This window comes from Primulina eburnea, chromosome 16 (assembly GCF_022965805.1).
Source record: "Primulina eburnea isolate SZY01 chromosome 16, ASM2296580v1, whole genome shotgun sequence".
Classification (NCBI taxonomy): domain Eukaryota; kingdom Viridiplantae; phylum Streptophyta; class Magnoliopsida; order Lamiales; family Gesneriaceae; genus Primulina; species Primulina eburnea.
The window spans coordinates 12,058,426-12,066,264 of record NC_133116.1 but is presented as its reverse complement, the minus strand read 5'-3'; the positions used below and the strand labels follow the sequence as shown (position 1 = coordinate 12,066,264).

Genomic DNA, 7,839 nt, shown 5'->3' with positions numbered 1-7,839 from the left:
TTGTTATCAATTTACATCAAATACTTGATACCATTGAAGTGGTTATCTTGATTTGTTGTTTAATTTTGATACAATAAATATTTCATCAATTATTATTATTGTTATATATATATATATATATATATATATATCATTATTTTATAATATTTCATTTAGAGGATAGCGTGGCTCTGCCGGTTGTTCTAAACGAAATATTATGATTTAATACTAACATCTAACAATCTAACATTTACTTTATTGCAACTAACTTTATTTTTCGCATCTAACATTTACTTTATCGCATCTAACTTTTACTTTACTGTAATTAACTTTTACTTTACCGCAACTAACTTATTAAATCATATATTTCATTTAGGCAATAGCGTGGCTCTGCCGGTTGTTCTAAATGAAATATTATGATTTAATACTAACATCTAACAATCTAACATTTACTTTATTGCAACTAACTTTTATTTTTCGCATCTAACATTTACTTTATCGCATCTAACTTTTACTTTACTGCAACTAACTTTTACTTTCCCGCAACTAACTTTTATTTTTCCGTCACTAACTTTTACTTTACCGCAACTAACTTATTAAATCATATATTTCATTTAGGCAATAGCATGGCTCTGCCGGTTGTTCTAAATGAAATATATGATTTAATTTAACATTTACTTTATGCAATTATATATTTATATAGTTATATATATAATCATATGTACCATATATAAAATATCGGTTAATTCGGTATTTTATATAGTGGAAACTATATTATATTATGTGTGTGTTTAAATATTTAATTTTCTTGTAACCATTATTTATGGTGGTTTCCTTTGTTTTACTTTTAGTTAAACAATATTACATAAATCAAGAATAAATCCTCAAACCTTGACAAAAATTTATAATTTTTAAACTTCATTCTTGCATTTGGTAATCTATAAATTAATAAATTTAAACTTAAAATAACCTCTCTGTAGATCGATCTCGTACTTACGAAATATATTACTTGCAGACAACCTACACTTGAGTGAATTATAATTTAAGTAGTAGCAAGTTTTTGGCGCCGTTGCCGGGGAGGTATAAATTAAGTTTATATTTGTTAATTATGTTATATTTATAATTATTGTGTTGTTGTTTTTTGTATGAGTATTTGGAGTCGAAAAAAAAATGGTAGACTTATTCGAGTATCCGAAAATAATTTAAACATGGATGATAACTCAAATAATCAAGATAATGATAATAATAATAACAATAATAATAATAATAATAATAAAGAACATGATCAATTAAGAACTCTTAGGCACCATATGAACCCTATTAGAACTAGTGCCCCATCTTGTTTAGTTTTTCCTCCTGATGCATCTAATTTCAACTTTAAACCTCAAATTATTCAACTTTTACCAAATTTTCATAGTTTAGATTCTGAAAATCCATATTTGCATCTAAGAGAATTTGAGGAAGTTTGTAATACTTACAATGATCAAAATTGTAGCATGGATATAGTTCGATTAAAGTTTTTTCTTTTTTCTTTAATAGATAAAGTTAAAACATGGCTACAAAATTTGAGATCGAGTTCAATAAGGTCATGGGAAAAAATACAACAATTTCTTAAAAAGTTTTTCCCTTCCCATAGAACAAACTCTTTTAAAAGACAAATTACTACTTTTTCTCAAAAACAAGGAGAAACATTTTATCAATGTTGGGATAGATATAAAGAATTACTTAATACATGCCCACATCATGGTTTTGAAACATGGAGAATAGTTTCTCACTTTTATGAAGGTCTTATACCTAAAGATAGGCAAATGATAGAATTCATGTGTAATGGAACTTTTGAAGATAAAAACCCAAAAAGCTATGGAATATTTGGATTCATTAGCGGAAAATGCTCAAAATTGGGATAATATAGGTAAAATAGAACCACCAACAACTAAAATCAATAATTCAACAAATGGGGGTGGTATCTATAATCTTAAAGATGATACAGATATTCAAGCTAAACTTGCATCTTTAGCAAGAAAAATTGAGTCATTAGAAATGAAAAAGAGTGGTCAATTAAAAAGTATTCAAGAAATTGTTTGTCATATATGTGATACACATGATCATGCTACAAAAGATTGTCCAACATTACCTTCATTTAAAGAATGTCTCCATGAACAAGAAAACTATGTTAACAATTATAAAAAACCAATACTAGATCTTTTTTCACCATCATATAATCCTGGATGGAAAAATCATCCTAATTTTAGTTGGAGGAATGATAATAATGCACAACCGTCACAACAATATTTTCAAAATAATCAAAATCATCAAGGTTATATTCCTTATGTTACACCTCCAAGAAAAAACTTTGAAGATGTAATTCATGCATTTATCCAAAAGCAAGAATCTATCAATATTCAAAACAATCAATCTATGAGTGATTTGAAAGAAACTCTTGCAAAATTTGCATCTGCACTTAATATTCATGAAAAAAGAAAATTTCCATCTCAACCTCAACCTAATCCTAAAAATCAGGATCAAGAATTAAAAAATGAAAAAATTGATCAAATAAAATCTGTTATTACCCTTAGAAGTGGTAAAATAGTTAATGATCCATATAGTAATGAAAACAAGGATCATTTAAAATCAAATAGTAAGGTTGATAATCCTGATACTTTTGAGAATGATGATACTTTAAATTCTAAGAATAATATGGTGAATGATAAATCATCTGAAATAGTAATAAGTCAAATAAACCTCCACCATTTCCTCATGCATTAACAAATCATAAAAAACAAAAAAGTGATTCTGATATCTATGAAATTTTTAAACAAGTAAAAATAAATATTCCATTATTAGATGCTATTAAACAAGTACCTTCTTATGCAAAAATTTTAGAAAACTTATGTACTGTAAAGAGAAAATTGCATGTGAAGAAAAAAGCATTCTTGGCTGAACAAGTAAGTTCTATTCTTCAAAATAATTCTAGTTTAAAATATAAAGATCCTGGTTGTCCAACAATTTCATGTATTATTGGAGAAAATAAAATAAAAAAAGCTTTGTTGGATTTGGGAGCAAGTGTGAATTTACTTCCTTATTCAGTTTATGAAAAACTTAATTTAGGAGAATTAAAACCCACTTCTGTTACTCTCTTACTGGCAGATAGGTCAATCAAAATACCTAGAGGTATTGTAGAAGATGTGTTGGTTCAAGTTGATAAATTCATATATCCTGTAGATTTTATTGTTTTGGATACACAACCAATAGAAGTACATAATGAAATTCCAGTAATATTAGGACGACCATTTCTAGCAACTTCAAATGCTTTAATTAATTGCCGAAATGGAATAATGAAATTGTATTTTGGAAATATGACTCTAGAACTTAATGTGTTTAATTTATGTAAACAACCAAGTATTAATGAAAATGAAAATGAATATGATAATGAAAATGAAACAATTGTGGAAGAAAACATACAAGAACAAAACTTAAATCAACAATCTGAAGTTTTTTCAATAGAATTTTTGAGTCTGAAAATAATTTTAAAGAAGATGATAATACAAAACTTGAATTAAATACTTTACCATTAGAATTGAAATATGTATTTCTTGGTCAAAATAAAACATTTCCTGTTGTAATTTCTTCCACTCTTCTACCAAATCAAGAAGAAGATTTAATTCTATTACTTAAAAAATATAAAAATGTAATTGGATGGACTTTGAAAGATATAAAAGGTATGAATCCTTTAATTTGTACACATAAAATTCACTTGGAAGAAAATGCTAAAACATATCAACAACCACAAAGAAGGTTAAATCCACATATGAAAGAAGTTGTTAAGAATGAAGTATTAAAACTATTAGACGCTGGAATTATTTATGCAATCTCAGATAGTAAATGGGTAAGTCCAACACAAGTAGTACCTAAAAAGTCAGGCATCACTGTTATAAAAAATGAAAAGAGAGAGTTATTACAAGCTAGGATTCCATCTAGTTGGCGTATGTGTATTGATTATAGAAAATTAAATGATGCAACTAGAAAAGATCATTTCCCACTACCATTTTTAGATCAAATTCTAGAAAAAGTAGCAGAAAATTCTTATTATTGTTTTCTTGATGGGTATTCGGGATATTATCAAATACCTATATCGGGATATTATCAAATACCTATATCATTAGAAGATCAAGAAAAAACTACTTTCACTTGTTTTTTCGGAACTTTTGCATTTAAAAGAATGCCATTTGGTTTATGTAATGCTCCGGCTACTTTTCAAAGATGCATGTTAAGTATTTCAGTGATATGATTGAAGAATATGTAGAAATTTTTTATGGATGATATAATTGTTTTTGGAAACTCATTTGAAAATTGTCTTAAAAATCTAGAAGAAGTCTTAAAAAGATGTGAAGAAAAAAATCTTGTTTTAAATTGGGAAAAATATCATTATATGGTTAAATCTGGGATTGTTTTAGGACATGTGATATATGAAAAAGGAATTGAAATTGATAAAGCCAAAGTTGATGTTATTACTAATTTCACATCACCAAAAACGGTCAAAGAAGTTCGATCATTCTTGGGTCGTGCAGGATTTTATAGAAGGTTTATAAAAAATTTCAGCATAATATCTAAACCAATTTCAAATCTTTTAACAAAAGATACACAATTTGAATGGACTCAGAAATGTGAAAATGCTTTTAAAAATATTATTAATCTTTTAGTTACATCACCTATTTTACAACCTCCAGATTGGTCTTTACCATTTGAATTAATGTGTGATGCAAGTGATTATGCTATAAGAGCTGTGTTAGGACAAAGAAAAGAAGGAAACACTTATGCAATCTATTATGCTAGTAGAACCTTAAATAGTGCCCAAATAAATTATTCAACTACTGAAAAAGAATTACTTGCAGTAGTATTTGCATTAGATAAGTTTCGATCTTATTTAATTGGTTCTACTACTATTGTTTACACCGATCATTCTGCCATAAAATATTTATCAAATAAACAAGATGCTAAGCCAAGATTAATACGTTGGATTTTATTGTTACAAGAATTTGATATTATAAATAAAGATAAAAAAAAGAAAAGAAAATGTTGTTGCCGATCATTTATCTAGAATAATGACTGAATCATCTCATAATGAAATACCAATAAATGAAAATTTTCCAGATGATCAGTTGTTTTATGCTACTATTATGCCATGGTTTGCTAACATTGTAAATTTTCTTGTGACAAATAAAATACCTTCTCATTGGAATTCACAAGATAAGAATAAATTCTAGATAGAAGTTAAAAAATTTTATTGGGATGATCCTTACTTATTTAAGTATTGTCCTGACCAAATTTTTCGACGATGCATACCCGACAATGAAGTAAGTAATGTTATTAAATTTTTTCATTCTGAAGCATGTGGAGGTCATTTTTCATCCAATAAAACAGCTACAAAAATCTTACAATATGTATGTTATTGGCCGTCTTTATTCAAAGATACACATTTATTTTGCAAATCTTGTGAAAACTGTCAGAAGATGGGATCAATTTAAAACGAAACATGATGCCTTTAAATCCAATAATAATTATTGAAATATTTGATAGTTGGGGGATAGATTTTATGGGTCCATTTCCATTATCTTTTGGATATACGTATATTTTAGTCTCTGTTGATTATGTTTCAAAATGGATTGAAGCAATTGCATGTAGAACTAATGATCATAAAGTTGTTATAAAATTTTTAAAAGAAATATTTTTAGCCGATTTGGAATACCTAGAGCAATAATTAGTGATGGAGGAAGTCATTTTATAAATAAATCATTTTATTCTTTGTTAAGAAAATATGGACATTACACATAAAGTTTCTACCCCATATCATCCTCAAAGTAATGATCAAGTTGAACTTGCAAATAGAGAAAGAAAACAAATTTTAGAAAAAACTGTTAATCCAAATCGAAAAGATTGGTCTTTAAGATTAACTGATGCATTATGGGCATATAGAACTGCATTTAAAACATCATTAGGGATGTCACCATATAGGTTAGTTTTTGGTAAGCATTGTCATTTACCGATTGAACTTGAACATAAAGCTTATTGGACAATTAAAGCATTTAATATTAATTTAGATGATGCATCTAAATTAAGAAAATTGCAAAAAAATGAACTTGAAGAATTAAGAAATGATGCATATGAAAATTCAAAGATTTATAAAGATAAAACTAAAGCCTTTCATGATAAAAATATTATGAGAAAGTACATTCGAAATTGGATAAAAAGTTTTGCTTTATAATTCTTGTTTGCATTTATTTCCAGGTAAACTAAGATTGAGGTTGTCAGGACCATTTATAGTCAAATTTGTTTATCATCATGGTGCTGTTGATATTGAAAATTCAAAAATAATGATGTGTTTAAAGTTAATGGGCAAAGACTTAAGCCTTTTATAGAAAAAGAAATTCTTAATGATGAGTTTATGCCTTTATATGATCCACAATAGTTGTTGATATTTTCATTTTGTTTTTGAAGATTCTAGTTCATTTCCCGGTTAAGTGGCGGATAACGGTACTCCGTGACTGTTTAAGTCGGTTTCTTCAGTTTTCCCAAAATAATTGAAATATATATAATAGTAATAATATGGATGCGTGTATTATGAATCTTCGTAAATATTTTGCTTGTTTACCTGATAATGCGTTGAAAAAAATTTATAAAGCTAGATGTGAGCGGCTAAGGTTGATGATATCATATGGCATACCGAATGATATCCGTTTGATAATTGAAGCAAAAGTCCGATTGGTTGGGGAAGCAAGTGAATTAATAATAAGACATATGCAAGGATTTGGTAAAAGCACATATGCTAAAAAGCGAAGAGCTAAACGTATAGGTGGATGCCATAAATGTGCAAGGTGGACTTGTAAGGGAAAATGCAAAAATGTTGGAATGACATCAATGAATAGAGAAGATAAATTTTATTCATTAAGAATGGTCTGAGTAAAGAGCCTTTGGATAATTTTCGAGAGGTTCTTGATACGCATTCTAGTGGATTCGTGCAAAATGAACTTCTTAAACTATGGTGGCAATTTCAACATGAGGAATATCAATATGGACGGTGGAATCAGCCTTACAAAGATCCTACTGTAGTAAAGCATGTCTATTTAGATAAGTAAATATATATATATATATATATATATATACAATCTCGTCTTGGGAATCTGACGTTAAAAGACCCTTTTTGCCAATTTATAAGAAAATTGGATGGGAAGCATATGCTCGACTCATAGAAGGCGTTGAAGCCGTTACTGAACGTAAAATCAGAGGAAGATGTGAGCCACAATCACAACTACGCTGTATATATTTGTTTTAATTTTGTCATTTTTTTTTCTTTTAATAATAATAATTTCCTGTTCAAATATTGACTTTGTAAGGCCCGAGATTATATCATTTTAATCCGGGATTATTTAATTTACGGAAATGTGAGACCCCGAGACTAAACACTTGTAAAATAGCTTTGATGGTATTTTGGTAAATAAGTTGAAAAATATAAGTTAAAAAAAATAATGAATATATTTTAAGGGTAAAATGGTCAATAGTGACATATCTTTTTCATATGAAGTCCAAATGATTTGAGATTTGGATATAACGAAGAAAACTCAAAGATATAGAAGTTTCATGTTTTGAGTTTTGAAAAATGGGATCGTTTGACTTGTCCGAAGGGATCGACCGACGTTAAAATTTTAATTATAGATTGAGCAGGGACTGAATTGCAAATAGCGAAAAGTTCAGGGGCTAAAATGCAAATTGTGAGAAATGGACACTTGTAGTGCCATGCATGTCAACGTGTGATTCTCTCCTCATCATTCCAATTTCAGAATTTTGAGAGCAAAGAATAGCCGA

General features: G+C 28.0%; 1 non-coding gene across 1 annotated transcript; it reads right to left on the bottom strand.

Annotated features, from left to right (window-relative positions):
- Window positions 1-1,618: 1,618 nt before the first annotated feature.
- On the bottom strand, window positions 1,619-1,729 carry LOC140817620 (small nucleolar RNA R71). Its single transcript, XR_012114833.1, has one exon. It is a non-coding gene; the product is annotated as a small nucleolar RNA R71 (small nucleolar RNA).
- Between the last annotated feature and the right edge of the window lie 6,110 nt (window positions 1,730-7,839).